This window comes from Bufo bufo, chromosome 10 (genome assembly GCF_905171765.1).
Source record: "Bufo bufo chromosome 10, aBufBuf1.1, whole genome shotgun sequence".
Taxonomy (NCBI): Eukaryota; Metazoa; Chordata; class Amphibia; order Anura; family Bufonidae; genus Bufo; species Bufo bufo.
Window position 1 is genome coordinate 4,849,096 of NC_053398.1, and position 13,618 is coordinate 4,862,713.

The following is a 13,618-nucleotide window of genomic DNA, read 5'->3' on the forward strand; positions in this document are numbered from 1 at the left end:
TACGTTAAAACCAAGCACACCATTGTTTTTCTTGTGAAATTCCCAATAAGTTTGATGTGTCACATGACCCTCTTCCTATTGAAAAAACAAAAGTTGGATTCAAAATGGCTGACTTCAAAATGGCCGCCATGGTCACCACCCATCTTGAAAAGTTTCCCCCCTCACATATACTAATGTTCCAGAAACAGGAAGTTAATATCACGAACCATTCCCATTTTATTAAGGTGTATCCATATAAATGGCCCACCCTGTAGAACAACATATGCTCCCATCCAGACGTCATCTCTTTCAGGGAAGACCCTGCATTTTTCAACAAGATAATGCCAGACCACATTCTGCATCAATCACAACATCATGGCTGCGTAGGAGAAGGATCCGGGCACTGAAATGGCCGGTCTGCAGTCCAGATCTGTCACCTATAGAGAACATTTGGCTCATCATAAAGAGGAAGGTGCAACAAAGAAGGCCCAAGACGATTGAACAGTTAGAGGCCTGTATTAGACAAGAATGGGAGAGCATTCCTATTTCTAAACTGGAGAAACTGGTCTCCTCGGTCCCGAGACGTCTGTTGAGTGTTGTAAGAAGAAGGGGAGATGCCACACAGCGGGGAAAATGGCCTTGTCCCAACTTTTTGGGGATTTGTTGACACCATGAAATTCTGATTCAACATATTTTTCCCTTAAAATGGTACATTTTCTCAGTTTAAACTTTTGTTCCGTGATTTATGTTCTATTCTGAATATAATATTAGAAGTTGGCACCTCCACATCATTGCATTCAGTTTTTATTCACGATTTGTATAGTGTCCCAACTTTTCTAAAACCTAAGTCTTACTTAAAGGGGTTGTCCGGGTTCAGAGCTGAACCCGGACATACCTCCATTTCTTCCCCGGCAGCCCCCCTGACTTGAGCATCGGAGAAGTTCATGCTCCGATGCTCTCCTTTGCCCTGCGCCAAATCGCGCAGGGCAAAGAAATTTTTTGGACATCCGGTGACTGCTAGGGCAACGCTAAAGCCCGCCCATCAGAGCCGGTGACGTCACTGAACACACTGCCGGTCGGAAGTTTCCGCCCGGCAGTGTGTTATTGAAAACAAAAGAGACCTTGCCTTCGCGATCTAGCGCAGGGCAAGGGAGCGCATCAGAGCAGGAGACGCTCCGATGCTAGCCTCAGGGGGGCTGCCTGGGTGAAAATAAGGGTATGTCCCGGTTCAGCTCTGAACCCGGACAACCCCTTTAAGTAACTTACTGCAGTTGGCAAAACCAGTACAGCTGAGATCTCCCGGGCTGATTTAATCTTTCCCCAGCGGCTTGTGCTCATTCTAGGAGGACTCAGGCTGCAAGATTGCACAATCCAACCCCAGCTTTTGTAACAAATTACAGTCTGGAATACTCACGAATTTGTCAGATAGTCAAGAAACATTTGTCAGTCTTGCATTCTGAAGATCAGTGGCGGTACCAGATGCATTGCACGGAGGGCAACCACACTAGGCAGTAGAGTTAGCCCGTCAATCGTTACAGCAGTGCGTCCAGCACAATCAGCTTGGCTGAGATATTTTGGTAGTTTTCAAATGTGGTCACAAAATATGTACGTGTCGTACTGTTATGCAAATTGGTGACCATATTTTTTCAACTGCCAATGGTCAGTCCTTTTCTCTTAAACAATACATCAATTGCAATACCACGTACGTGGTATATTGCATAACTTGTACCCTGTGTCATCTCCAATATGTTGGCTGCACTATCAATCGTTTAAAAACCAGGATCTGCAGACACATTTCTGATATTCCGCACGCTCTGACCAGAAAGGTCTCTGCAGCTAGTTCCCACTATGCGGCAGTCCATGGAGGTGACACCAGAGGCATGCAACTTCAAGGTCTAGAAAGAGTTAACCCTCCGGCCAAGGGTGGAGATCACAGGAAGAAGGCTTTGAACAGGGAGTCCTATTGGATTTTCCGTATGGGCTCCTGCATCCCTAATGGCTTATACTGCAAACATGATTTAATATTGCATTATTGATCTTTTCATTTCTCTTTGTGTTTTATGAATACATGTTGCTTTTTAGATGTTTGTATGTACTCTAGTTAACAATTTTGTATGGAGGTGTGGCTATGGTTAATTTTGGCCACCTGCCTTTTTCTCAGCTGGCCATTATTTAATCCTGGTTCATACGGTCCTTTCTTTGTCATGAATAAGGATCAATACTACAGGATCCGAAACGCGCAGACATGGGTTGTCTTTGTCTTTGGTTTTTAACGCACTGAATCAATAAAATTACCAAAATTTTTTGGAAGCTGGACTCCTTCTCCTCTTCAATTTGGATATCTGCCTTTACGCCTAGGTTCCCGGCGTTGTCCGTACAGCCAGGTCAGCGCACCACCCCTGTTTTCTTCACTCCCTGCCCTGTGAGAGGTCTGAGAAGATCAGATAGACCTGCAGCACGGGAGTCTTCTGGAGTTCCAAGCTGGATGTTAGAGGTTCTCAAACTTCTTACTCATCTCAAGCTAAGTCCTCCTGCTTCTACGATGTGTGTGTGTTGTGTCTAGGTCTCAGGGAGACGCTGGTCCCTTCACGGTGGAAGGTCCCGGCAGTCTCATCCCTGCTCCCTAATTTAGGGTTTGTGTCAGTTTCAGCAGGTCTTAGGTTCCGGTATATGAGTTCTTCCACCTTTTAGGATTTGCTCATACTGTTAGCAGTCAGGGAGAAGCTCAGGGATAACTAGGAGGTTACCTTCTCCTTCCTCACTAGCTTTGGGGCCTAGTCTGTGCTACTGTTTGTAGTTTGTTTATTTGGTGTTCTTCCTTCCCCTACCTACCGTGACAGTGGATTACTGTAAGTGCACAATTTCCTATTGTTATACCGCTCAGGGTTTTTCTTGTTCAGCTAACTTAAAAGCGCATTCAACTAGGGCTATGTCATCTTCATAGGCAGAATGAGCAGGTGCCTCCTTGGAAGACATTTGTAGGGCGGCAACCTGGTCTAGTGTACATAACCTTATAAAGCATTACCGCTTAGATTTTTGGCCGTCATGGTGATGATATGGAAAATCGGAATTAGACTTTCCGGTAATTCGGTTTCCATGAGATCACCATGACGGCCTGTTTCCAATTCCCTCTCCAATTTATTCTTTCTTTTTTTTGTTGTATGTGGGTATGAGTCAATATCTTTGAATTATATAATAAGATTACTATAGGCTTTTTAACCTTTCTCTGTTCCTGCCCCTACAGAGGTCAGGGGTCAATCTCCTTGTGGCCATCATGGTGATCTCATGGAAACCGGTAAGTATTTCCATAATTTTTATTTTTTTTATTAACGGACATAGTAAAAAAGCTGCCTATTTTTATGGACTATCCAGAAATTTCTGGACAGTTGGCAACCCTGGCCGAGACCCTTGTAATACCTGGAGACTGAGACCTGTGTAATACCTGGAGTCCTCCTACCAAGACTTTTGTAATACTGGGAGGCCAAGACCCCTGTAATACCAGGGGTCCTCCACCTGAGACCCCTGTAATATCAGCAGTCCTCATCCTCATTTTCTTTCTTTACTGTTCATCCCCATTAAACATGTGCTAGAAAGGACAAGGCTGCTCTGTGTGCGTCCTCTGCAGTGTGTGCTCCATGGACAATGCTGCAGTGTGTGCTCCATGGACAATGCTGCTCCATGTGCGTCCTCTGCAGTGTGTGCTCCATTGACAATGCTGCAGTGTGTGCTCCATGGACAATGCTGCTCCATGTGCGTCCTCTGCAGTGTGTGCTCCATGGACAATGCTGCAGTGTGTGCTCCATGGACAATGCTGCTCCATGTGCGTCCTCTGCAGTGTGTGCTCCATGGACAATGCTGCAGTGTGTGCTCCATGGACATTGCTGCTCCTTGTGCGTCCTCTGCAGTGTGTGCTCCATGGACAATGCTGCTCCGTGTGCGTCCTCTGCAGTGTGTGCTCCATGGACAATGCTGCAGTGTGTGCTCCATGGACAATGCTGCTCCATGTGCGTCCTCTGCAGTGTGTGCTCCATGGACAATGCTGCAGTGTGTGCTCCATGGACATTGCTGCTCCGTGTGCGTCCTCTGCAGTGTGTGCTCCATGGACAATGCTGCTCCGTTTGCATCCTCTGCAGTGTGTGCGCCATGGACAATGCTGCTCCGTGTGCGTCCTCTGCAGTGTGTGCTTCATGGACAATGCTGCTCCATTTGCATCCTCTGCAGTGTGAGCTTCATGGACAATGCTGCAGTGTGTGCTCCATGGACAATGCTCCTCCGTGTGCGTCCTCTGCAGTGTGTGCTCCATGGACAATGCTGCTCCGTTTGCATCCTCTGCAGTGTGAGCTTCATGGACAATGCTGCTCTGTGTGCGTCCTCTGCAGTATGTGCTCCATGGACAATGCTGCTCCGTGTGGGTCCTCTGCAGTGTGATCTCCAAGGAAAATGCTGCTCTCGGTGTGTCCTCTGTAGTGTGTGCTCCATGGACAATGCCGCCCCGTGTGCGTCCTCTGCAGTGTGAGCTCCAAGGACAATGCTGCTCTGTGTGCGTCCTCTGCAGTGTGAGCTCCAAGGACAATGCTGTTCCGTGTGCGTCCTCTGCAGTGTGTGCTCCATGAACAGTGCTGCTCCGTGTGCTTCCTCTGCAGTGTGTGCTCCATGGACAATGCTGCTCTCGGTGCATCCTGTGCAGTGTGTGCTCCATGGACAATGCTGCTCTCGCTGTGTCCTGTGCAGTGTGTGCTCCATGGACAATGCTGCTCTCGCTGTGTCCTGTGCAGTGTGTGCATGCCTTGATGAGCCATTTCAGGGTGAATACATTTGCACTAGACGCATTTTGCATATTTGGGAGCCCAGATCTTGGATCTAAATTTGCAGTTTACAACAAATTTATAGGATCATCAAAAACTTCAAGGAAAGAGGTTCAATTCTTGTTAAGAAGGCTTCAGGGCGTCCAAGAAAGTCCAGCAAGCGCCAGGATCGTCTCCTAAAGAGGATTTAGCTGCGGGATCGGAGTGCCACCAGTGCAGAGCTTGCTCAGGAATGGCAGCAGGCAGGTGTGAGCGCATCTGCACGCACAGTGAGGCCAAGACTTTTGGAAGATGGCCTGGTGTCAAGAAGGGCAGCAAAGAAGCCACTTCTCTCCAAAAAAAACATCAGGGACAGATTGATCTTCTGCAGAAAGTCTGGTGAATGGACTGCTGAGGACTGGGGCAAAGTCATATTCTCCGATGAAGCCTCTTTCCGATTGTTTGGGGCATCTGGAAAAAGGCTTGTCCGGAGAAGAAAAGGTGAGCGCTACCATCAGTCCTGTGTCATGCCGACAGTAAAGCATCCTGAGACCATTCATGTGTGGGGTTGCTTCTCATCCAAGGGAGTGGGCTCACTCACAATTTTGCCCAAAAACACAGCCATGAATAAAGAATGGCACCAAAACACCCTCCAACAGCAACTTCTTCCAACAATCCAACATCAGTTTGGTGAAGAACAATGCATTTTCCAGCACGATGGAGCACCGTGCCATAAGGCAAAAGTGATAACTAAGTGGCTCGGGGACCAAAACGTTGACATTTTGGGTCCATGGCCTGGAAACTCCCCAGATCTTAATCCCATTGAGAACTTGTGGTCAATTCTCAAGAGGCGGGTGGACAAACAAAAACCCACTAATTCTGACAAACTCCAAGAAGTGATGATGAAAGAATGGGTTGTATCAGTCAGGAATTGGCCCAGAAGTTGAGTGAGAGCATGCCCAGTCGGATTGCAGAGGTCCTGAAAAAGAAGGGCCAACACTGCAAATACTGACTCTTTGCATCAATGTCATGTAATTGTCGATAAAAGCCTTTGAAACGTATGAAGTGCGAGTAATTATATTTCACTACATCACAGAAACAACTGAAACAAAGATCTAAAAGCAGTTTAGCAGCAAACTTTGTGAAAACTAATATTTGTGTCATTCTCAAAACTTTTGGCCACGACTGAATAACCAAATAGAGCAGGCTGGTACAATGGTCATAATGGGAGATTTTATCTTCCCAGGTATTGACTGGGGTCATGGTTCTGCCACAACTGCAAGGGGGAGAAGATTCCTCAACTTGCTACAAGACCACTTTATGGGTCAGTCTGTAGAAGCTCCCACGAGGGGCGATGCTCTGTTGGATCTGGTAATTTCTAACGATGCAGAGCTTGTTGGAAATGTTACTGTCCGAGAAACACTGGGTAATAGTGACCACAATATAATTATATTCCCCCTGAACTATAAGAAGCAAACTCTGGCTGGGAGGGCAAAAACATAGAATTTTAAAAAGGCCAATTTCCCTGGGTTGAGGGCAGCATTTTAGGGCATAGATTGGGAGCAGCTACTGTCACATAATAATACTGAGAGCTTTAAAGTGTAACAGTCATGTTTTTATCAAAAAAATCAATTTTAGCATATGTTACTGCTGGTGGAGAATTATGCATAAAGCCATCTTTAGGTTCTTTAAATACCACTGTTTTCTTTGTGTTTTTCCCTCGTTACGGCTGTTTCAACCTCTACAATATGAGGATCTTCTCAAGATGGCTCCTCCGCCAGTTCTCTGAGATCTCTCAGGGTTTACAATAATCAGACATTTACTCTGTCTTCAGCCGCACTCCTGTATAAGGGGAGTCTCTCTCTCTCTCTCTCTTTCTTACACGTTGTCTCTCAGGGTTTACAATAATCAGACATTTACCCTGTCTTCAGCCGCACTCCTGTATAAGGGGAATCTCTCTCTCTCTCTCTCTCTCTCTCTCTCTCTCTTACACGTCGTCTCTCAGGGTTTACATTAATCAGACATTTACCCTGTCTTCAGCCGCACTCCTGTATAAGGGGAGTCTCTCTCTCTCTCTCTCTCTCTCTCTCTCTCTCTCTTTCACGTCGTCTCTCAGGGTTTACAATAATCAGACATTTACCCTGTCTTCAGCCGCACTCCTGTATAAGGGGAGTCTCTCTCTCTCTCTCTCTCTCTCTCTCTCTCTCTCTCTTACACGTTGTCTCTCAGGGTTTACATTAATCAGACATTTACCCTGTCTTCAGCCGCACTCCTGTATAAGGGGAGTCTCTCTCTCTCTCTCTCTCTCTCTCTCTCTTACACGTCGTCTCTCAGGGTTTACATTAATCAGACATTTACCCTGTCTTCAGCCGCACTCCTGTATAAGGGGAGTCTCTCTCTCTCTCTCTCTCTCTCTCTCTCTCTCTCTTACACGTCGTCTCTCAGGGTTTACAATAATCAGACATTTACCCTGTCTTCAGCCGCACTCCTGTATAAGGGGAGTCTCTCTCTCTCTCTCTCTCTCTCTTACACGTCGTCTCTCAGGGTTTACATTAATCAGACATTTACTCTGTCTTCAGCCGCACTCCTGTATGAGGGGAGTCTCTCTCTCTCTCTCTCTCTTACACGTCGTCTCTCAGGGTTTACAATAATCAGACATTTACCCTGTCTTCAGCCGCACTCCTGTATAAGGGGAGTCTCTCTCTCTCTCTCTCTCTCTCTCTCTCTCTCTCTCTTACACGTCGTCTCTCAGGGTTTACATTAATCAGACATTTACCCTGTCTTCAGCCGCACTCCTGTATAAGGGGAGTCTCTCTCTCTCTCTCTCTCTCTCTCTTACACGTCGTCTCTCAGGGTTTACATTAATCAGACATTTACCCTGTCTTCAGCCGCACTCCTGTATAAGGGGAGTCTCTCTCTCTCTCTCTCTCTCTCTCTCTCTCTCTCTTACACGTCGTCTCTCAGGGTTTACAATAATCAGACATTTACCCTGTCTTCAGCCGCACTCCTGTATAAGGGGAGTCTCTCTCTCTCTCTCTCTCTCTCTTACACGTCGTCTCTCAGGGTTTACATTAATCAGACATTTACTCTGTCTTCAGCCGCACTCCTGTATGAGGGGAGTCTCTCTCTCTCTCTCTCTCTTACACGTCGTCTCTCAGGGTTTACATTAATCAGACATTTACTCTGTCTTCAGCCGCACACCTGTATAAGGGGAGTCTCTCTCTCTCTTACACGTCGTCTCTCAGGGTTTACAATAATCAGACATTTACCCTGTCTTCAGCCGCACTCCTGTATAAGGGGAGTCTCTCTCTCTCTCTCTCTCTCTTACACGTCGTGTCTCAGGGTTTACAATAATCAGATATTTACCCCGTCTTCAGCCGCACTCCTGTATAAGGGGAGTCTCTCTCTCTCTCTCTCTCTCTCTTACACGTCGTGTCTCAGGGTTTACATTAATCAGACATTTACTCTGTCTTCAGCCGCACTCCTGTATAAGGGGAGTCTCTCTCTCTCTCTCTCTCTCTCTCTCTCTCTCTCTCTCTCTTACACGTCGTGTCTCAGGGTTTACAATAATCAGATATTTACCCCGTCTTCAGCCGCACTCCTGTATAAGGGGAGTCTCTCTCTCTCTCTCTCTCTCTCTCTTACACGTCGTGTCTCAGGGTTTACATTAATCAGACATTTACTCTGTCTTCAGCCGCACACCTGTATGAGGGGAGTCTCTCTCTCTCTCTCTCTCTCTCTCTCTTACACGTCGTCTCTCAGGGTTTACATTAATCAGACATTTACTCTGTCTTCAGCCGCACTCCTGTATAAGGGGAGTCTCTCTCTCTCTCTCTCTCTCTCTCTCTCTCTTTCTTACACGTCGTCTCTCAGGGTTTACAATAATCAGACATTTACCCTGTCTTCAGCCGCACTCCTGTATAAGGGGAGTCTCTCTCTCTCTCTCTCTCTTTCTTACACGTCGTCTCTCAGGGTTTACAATAATCAGACATTTACTCTGTCTTCAGCCGCACACCTGTATGAGGGGAGTCTCTCTCTCTCTCTCTCTCTCTTACACGTCGTCTCTCAGGGTTTACAATAATCAGACATTTACTCTGTCTTCAGCCGCACTCCTGTATAAGGGGAGTCTCTCTCTCTCTCTCTTTCTTACACGTCGTCTCTCAGGGTTTACAATAATCAGACATTTACTCTGTCTTCAGCCGCACACCTGTATGAGGGGAGTCTCTCTCTCTCTCTCTCTCTCTCTCTCTTACACGTCGTCTCTCAGGGTTTACAATAATCAGACATTTACTCTGTCTTCAGCCGCACTCCTGTATAAGGGGAGTCTCTCTCTCTCTCTCTTTCTTACACGTCGTCTCTCAGGGTTTACAATAATCAGACATTTACTCTGTCTTCAGCCGCACACCTGTATGAGGGGAGTCTCTCTCTCTCTCTCTCTCTCTTACACGTCGTGTCTCAGGGTTTACAATAATCAGACATTTACCCTGTCTTCAGCCGCACTCCTGTATAAGGGGAGTCTCTCTCTCTCTTACACGTCGTCTCTCAGGGTTTACAATAATCAGACATTTACCCTGTCTTCAGCCGCACACCTGTATGAGGGGAGTCTCTCTCTCTCTCTCTTACACGTCGTCTCTCAGGGTTTACAATAATCAGACATTTACCCTGTCTTCAGCCGCACACCTGTATGAGGGGAGTCTCTCTCTCTCTTACACGTCGTCTCTCAGGGTTTACAATAATCAGACATTTACCATGTCTTCAGCCGCACACCTGTATGAGGGGAGTCTCTCTCTCTCTCTCTCTCTCTCTCTCTTACACGTCGTCTCTCAGGGTTTACATTAATCAGACATTTACCCTGTCTTCAGCCACACACCTGTATGAGGGGAGTCTCTCTCTCTCTCTCTCTCTCTCTCTTACACGTCGTCTCTCAGGGTTTACAATAATCAGACATTTACCCTGTCTTCAGCCGCACACCTGTATGAGGGGAGTCTCTCTCTCTCTCTCTCTCTCTCTCTCTCTTTCTTACACGTCGTCTCTCAGGGTTTACAATAATCAGACATTTACCCTGTCTTCAGCCGCACACCTGTATGAGGGGAGTCTCTCTCTCTCTCTCTCTTACACGTCATCTCTCAGGGTATAGAAATGAACAAGGTCTTAATAACTAAGACAGTGAGCTTATTCAGAAATGACCGTGTCTAACAAACTTATACAACATATTTCCCTGTCCTGGGGAATGCTATGCTCGCCGTCGCTGCCTGCACGTGCGTCTCCCTATGGCTGATGGCCCTCACTAGGTCCTCTCAGGACTCCCTGGCAATCTACGCTGTGCACTGCACGGTTCACCTGCCGGCCTCTGTCCCTGACAGTAAACCAGCCTCGGATTCTCCTATTCCGGCTTTCAGCCAAGTCTGTGGCCTGCTTTGTGGCTGCCAGAGCCCGTTGAACCTACTCATTCAGCAGCTCCGCTTCCACTGCCTTCCACAGCACACACCGACCTCTCTCCCCTGGGTCCCGGCTTCCTCCAGGCTGCTGTATACATCTCGCACAGCTCCCTCTGCTGGTTGAGGAGTAATCCTGCGGAATTACAGCCTGTCGGGGGATGTCAGGAGACAATGAGCAGGACGTGGCTGAAGCGGGAAATATGAGCAAGCGGAAGTAACTGAGCTACCGTGACCGCCACCATATTGTGCACACGATGGGGTCAAAGCACCCCCAGAGTGGTCAGGGGGCCCATTATGTAATGGTCAGTAAGGAAGCCCAGGGAATCAGCAACAGGCCCATACAGGGGGTGATGGTCTGATCCTGGTCCGTGTTTCAGGTCCCCTTTTATCAGGTTGGTTCCTCTTCCTGCTGTTTCGCCTGGTTTCAGCAATCTTCTGTTACCTTTGACCCGTCCTGCTGATCGAGGAAATTAGCTAAATCCTGAATAATCCCCACAATTCCCTGAAGGATCTGCAGATTATGGAGAATCCTGAGAACAGAGAAAACAAACATCTGAGAATTTGTGAGGGTCCCTGACAGCTGCACTGGGTGAGGAAATGACAAGTCACCCACCGAGTCTACCCTGAACCGTTCACTGACTACTTACCTCATCACTGGTCCTGAATCATACACATCCAGAGCTGCATCTGTACATCTGGTATAACCTGGGTGTCTCCTGCATATAATTATATATGTACAGCTGGTATAACCTGGGCATCTCCTGTATATAATTATATATGTACAGCTGGTATAACCCGGGCATCTCCTGTATATAATTATCTATATGTACAGCTGGTATAACCTGGGCATCTCCTGTATATAATTATATATGTACAGCTGGTATAACCTGGGCATCTCCTGTATATAGTTATATATGTACAGCTGGTATAACCTGGGCATCTCCTGTATATAATTATATATGTACAGCTGGTATAACCTGGGCATCTCCTGTATATAATTATATATGTACAGCTGGTATAACCTGGGCATCTCATGTATATAATTATATATGTACAGCTGGTATAACCCGGGCATCTCCTGTATATAATTATATATATGTACAGCTGGTATAACCTGGGCATCTCCTGTATATAATTATATATGTACAGCTGGTATAACCTGGGCATCTCCTGTATATAGTTATATATGTACAGCTGGTATAACCTGGGCATCTCCTGTATATAATTATATATGTACAGCTGGTATAACCTGGGCATCTCCTGTATATTATTATATATGTACAGCTGGTATAACCTGGGTATCTCCTGTATATAATATATATGTACAGCTGGTATAACCTGGGCATCTCCTGTATATAATTATATATGTACAGCTGGTATAACCTGGGCATCTCCTGTATATAATTATATATGTACAGCTGGTATAACCTGGGCATCTCCTGTATATAATTATATATATGTACAGCTGGTATAACCTGGGCATCTCCTGTATATAATTATATATGTACAGCTGGTATAAATTATACATCTCCTTGTATATAGTGATGTGGACCATGCTGGTATAACCTGGGCATCTCCTGTATCTAATTATATATGTACAGCTGGTATAACCTGGGTGTCTCCTGTATATAATTATATATGTACAGCTGGTATAACCCGGGCATCTCCTGTATATAATTATATATGTACAGCTGGTATAACCTGGGCATCTCCTGTATATAATTATATATGTACAGCTGGTATAACCTGGGCATCTCCTGTATATAATTATATATGTACAGCTGGTATAACCTGGGCATCTCCTATATATAATTATATATGTACAGCTGGTATAACCTGGGCATCTCCTGTATATAATTATATATGTACAGCTGGTATAACCTGGGTATCTCCTGTATATAATTATATATGTACAGCTGGTATAACCTGGGCATCTCCTGTATATAATTATATATGTACAGCTGGTATAACCTGGGCATCTCCTGTATATAATTATATATGTACAGCTGGTATAACCTGGGCATCTCCTGTATATAATTATATATGTACAGCTGGTATAAGTTATACATCTTCTTGTATATAGTGATGTGGACCATGCTGGTATAACCTGGGCATCTCCTGTATATAATTATATATGTACAGCTGGTATAACCTGGGCATCTCCTGTATATAATTATATATGTACAGCTGGTATAACCTGGGCATCTCCTGTATATAATTATATATGTACAGCTGGTATAACCTGGGCATCTCATGTATATAATTATATATGTACAGCTGGTGTAAGTTATACATCTTCTTGTATATAGTGATGTGGACCATGCTGGTATAACCTGGGCATCTCCTGTATATAATTATATATATACAGCTGGTGTAAGTTATACATCTTCCTGTATACAGTGATATGGACCATGCTGGTATAACCTGGGTATCTCCTGTATATAATTATATATGTACAGCTGGTATAACCTGGGCATCTCCTGTATATAATTATATATGTACAGCTGGTATAACCTGGGTGTCTCCTGCATATAATTATATATGTACAGCTGGTATAACCTGGGTGTCTCCTGTATATAATTATATATGTACAGCTGGTATAACCTGGGCGTCTCCTGTATATAATTATATATGTACAGCTGGTAAAACCTGGGCATCTCCTGTATATAATTATATATGTACAGCTGGTATAACCTGGGCATCTCCTGTATATAATTATATATGTACAGCTGGTATAACCTGGGCATCTCCTGTATATAATTATATATGTACAGCTGGTATAACCTGGGCATCTCCTTGTATATAATTATATATGTACAGCTGGTATAACCTGGGCATCTCCTGTATATAATTATATATGTACAGCTGGTATAACCTGGGCATCTCCTTGTATATAATTATATATGTACAGCTGGTATAACCTGGGCATCTCCTGTATATAATTATATATGTACAGCTGGTATAACCTGGGTATCTCCTGTATATAATTATATATGTACAGCTGGTATAACCTGGGCATCTCCTGTATATAATTATATATGTACAGCTGGTATAACCTGGGCATCTCCTTGTATATATTTATATATGTACAGCTGGTATAACCTGGGCATCTCCTGTATATAATTATATATGTACAGCTGGTATAACCTGGGCATCTCCTGTATATAATTATATATGTACAGCTGGTATAAGTTATACATCTTCTTGTATATAGTGATGTGGACCATGCTGGTATAACCTGGGCATCTCCTGTATATAATTATATATATACAGCTGGTGTAAGTTATACATCTTCTTGTATATAGTGATACGGACCATGCTGGTATAACCTGGGCATCTCCTGTATATAATTATATATGTACAGCTGGTATAACCTGGGCATCTCCTGTATATAATTATATATGTACAGCTGGTATA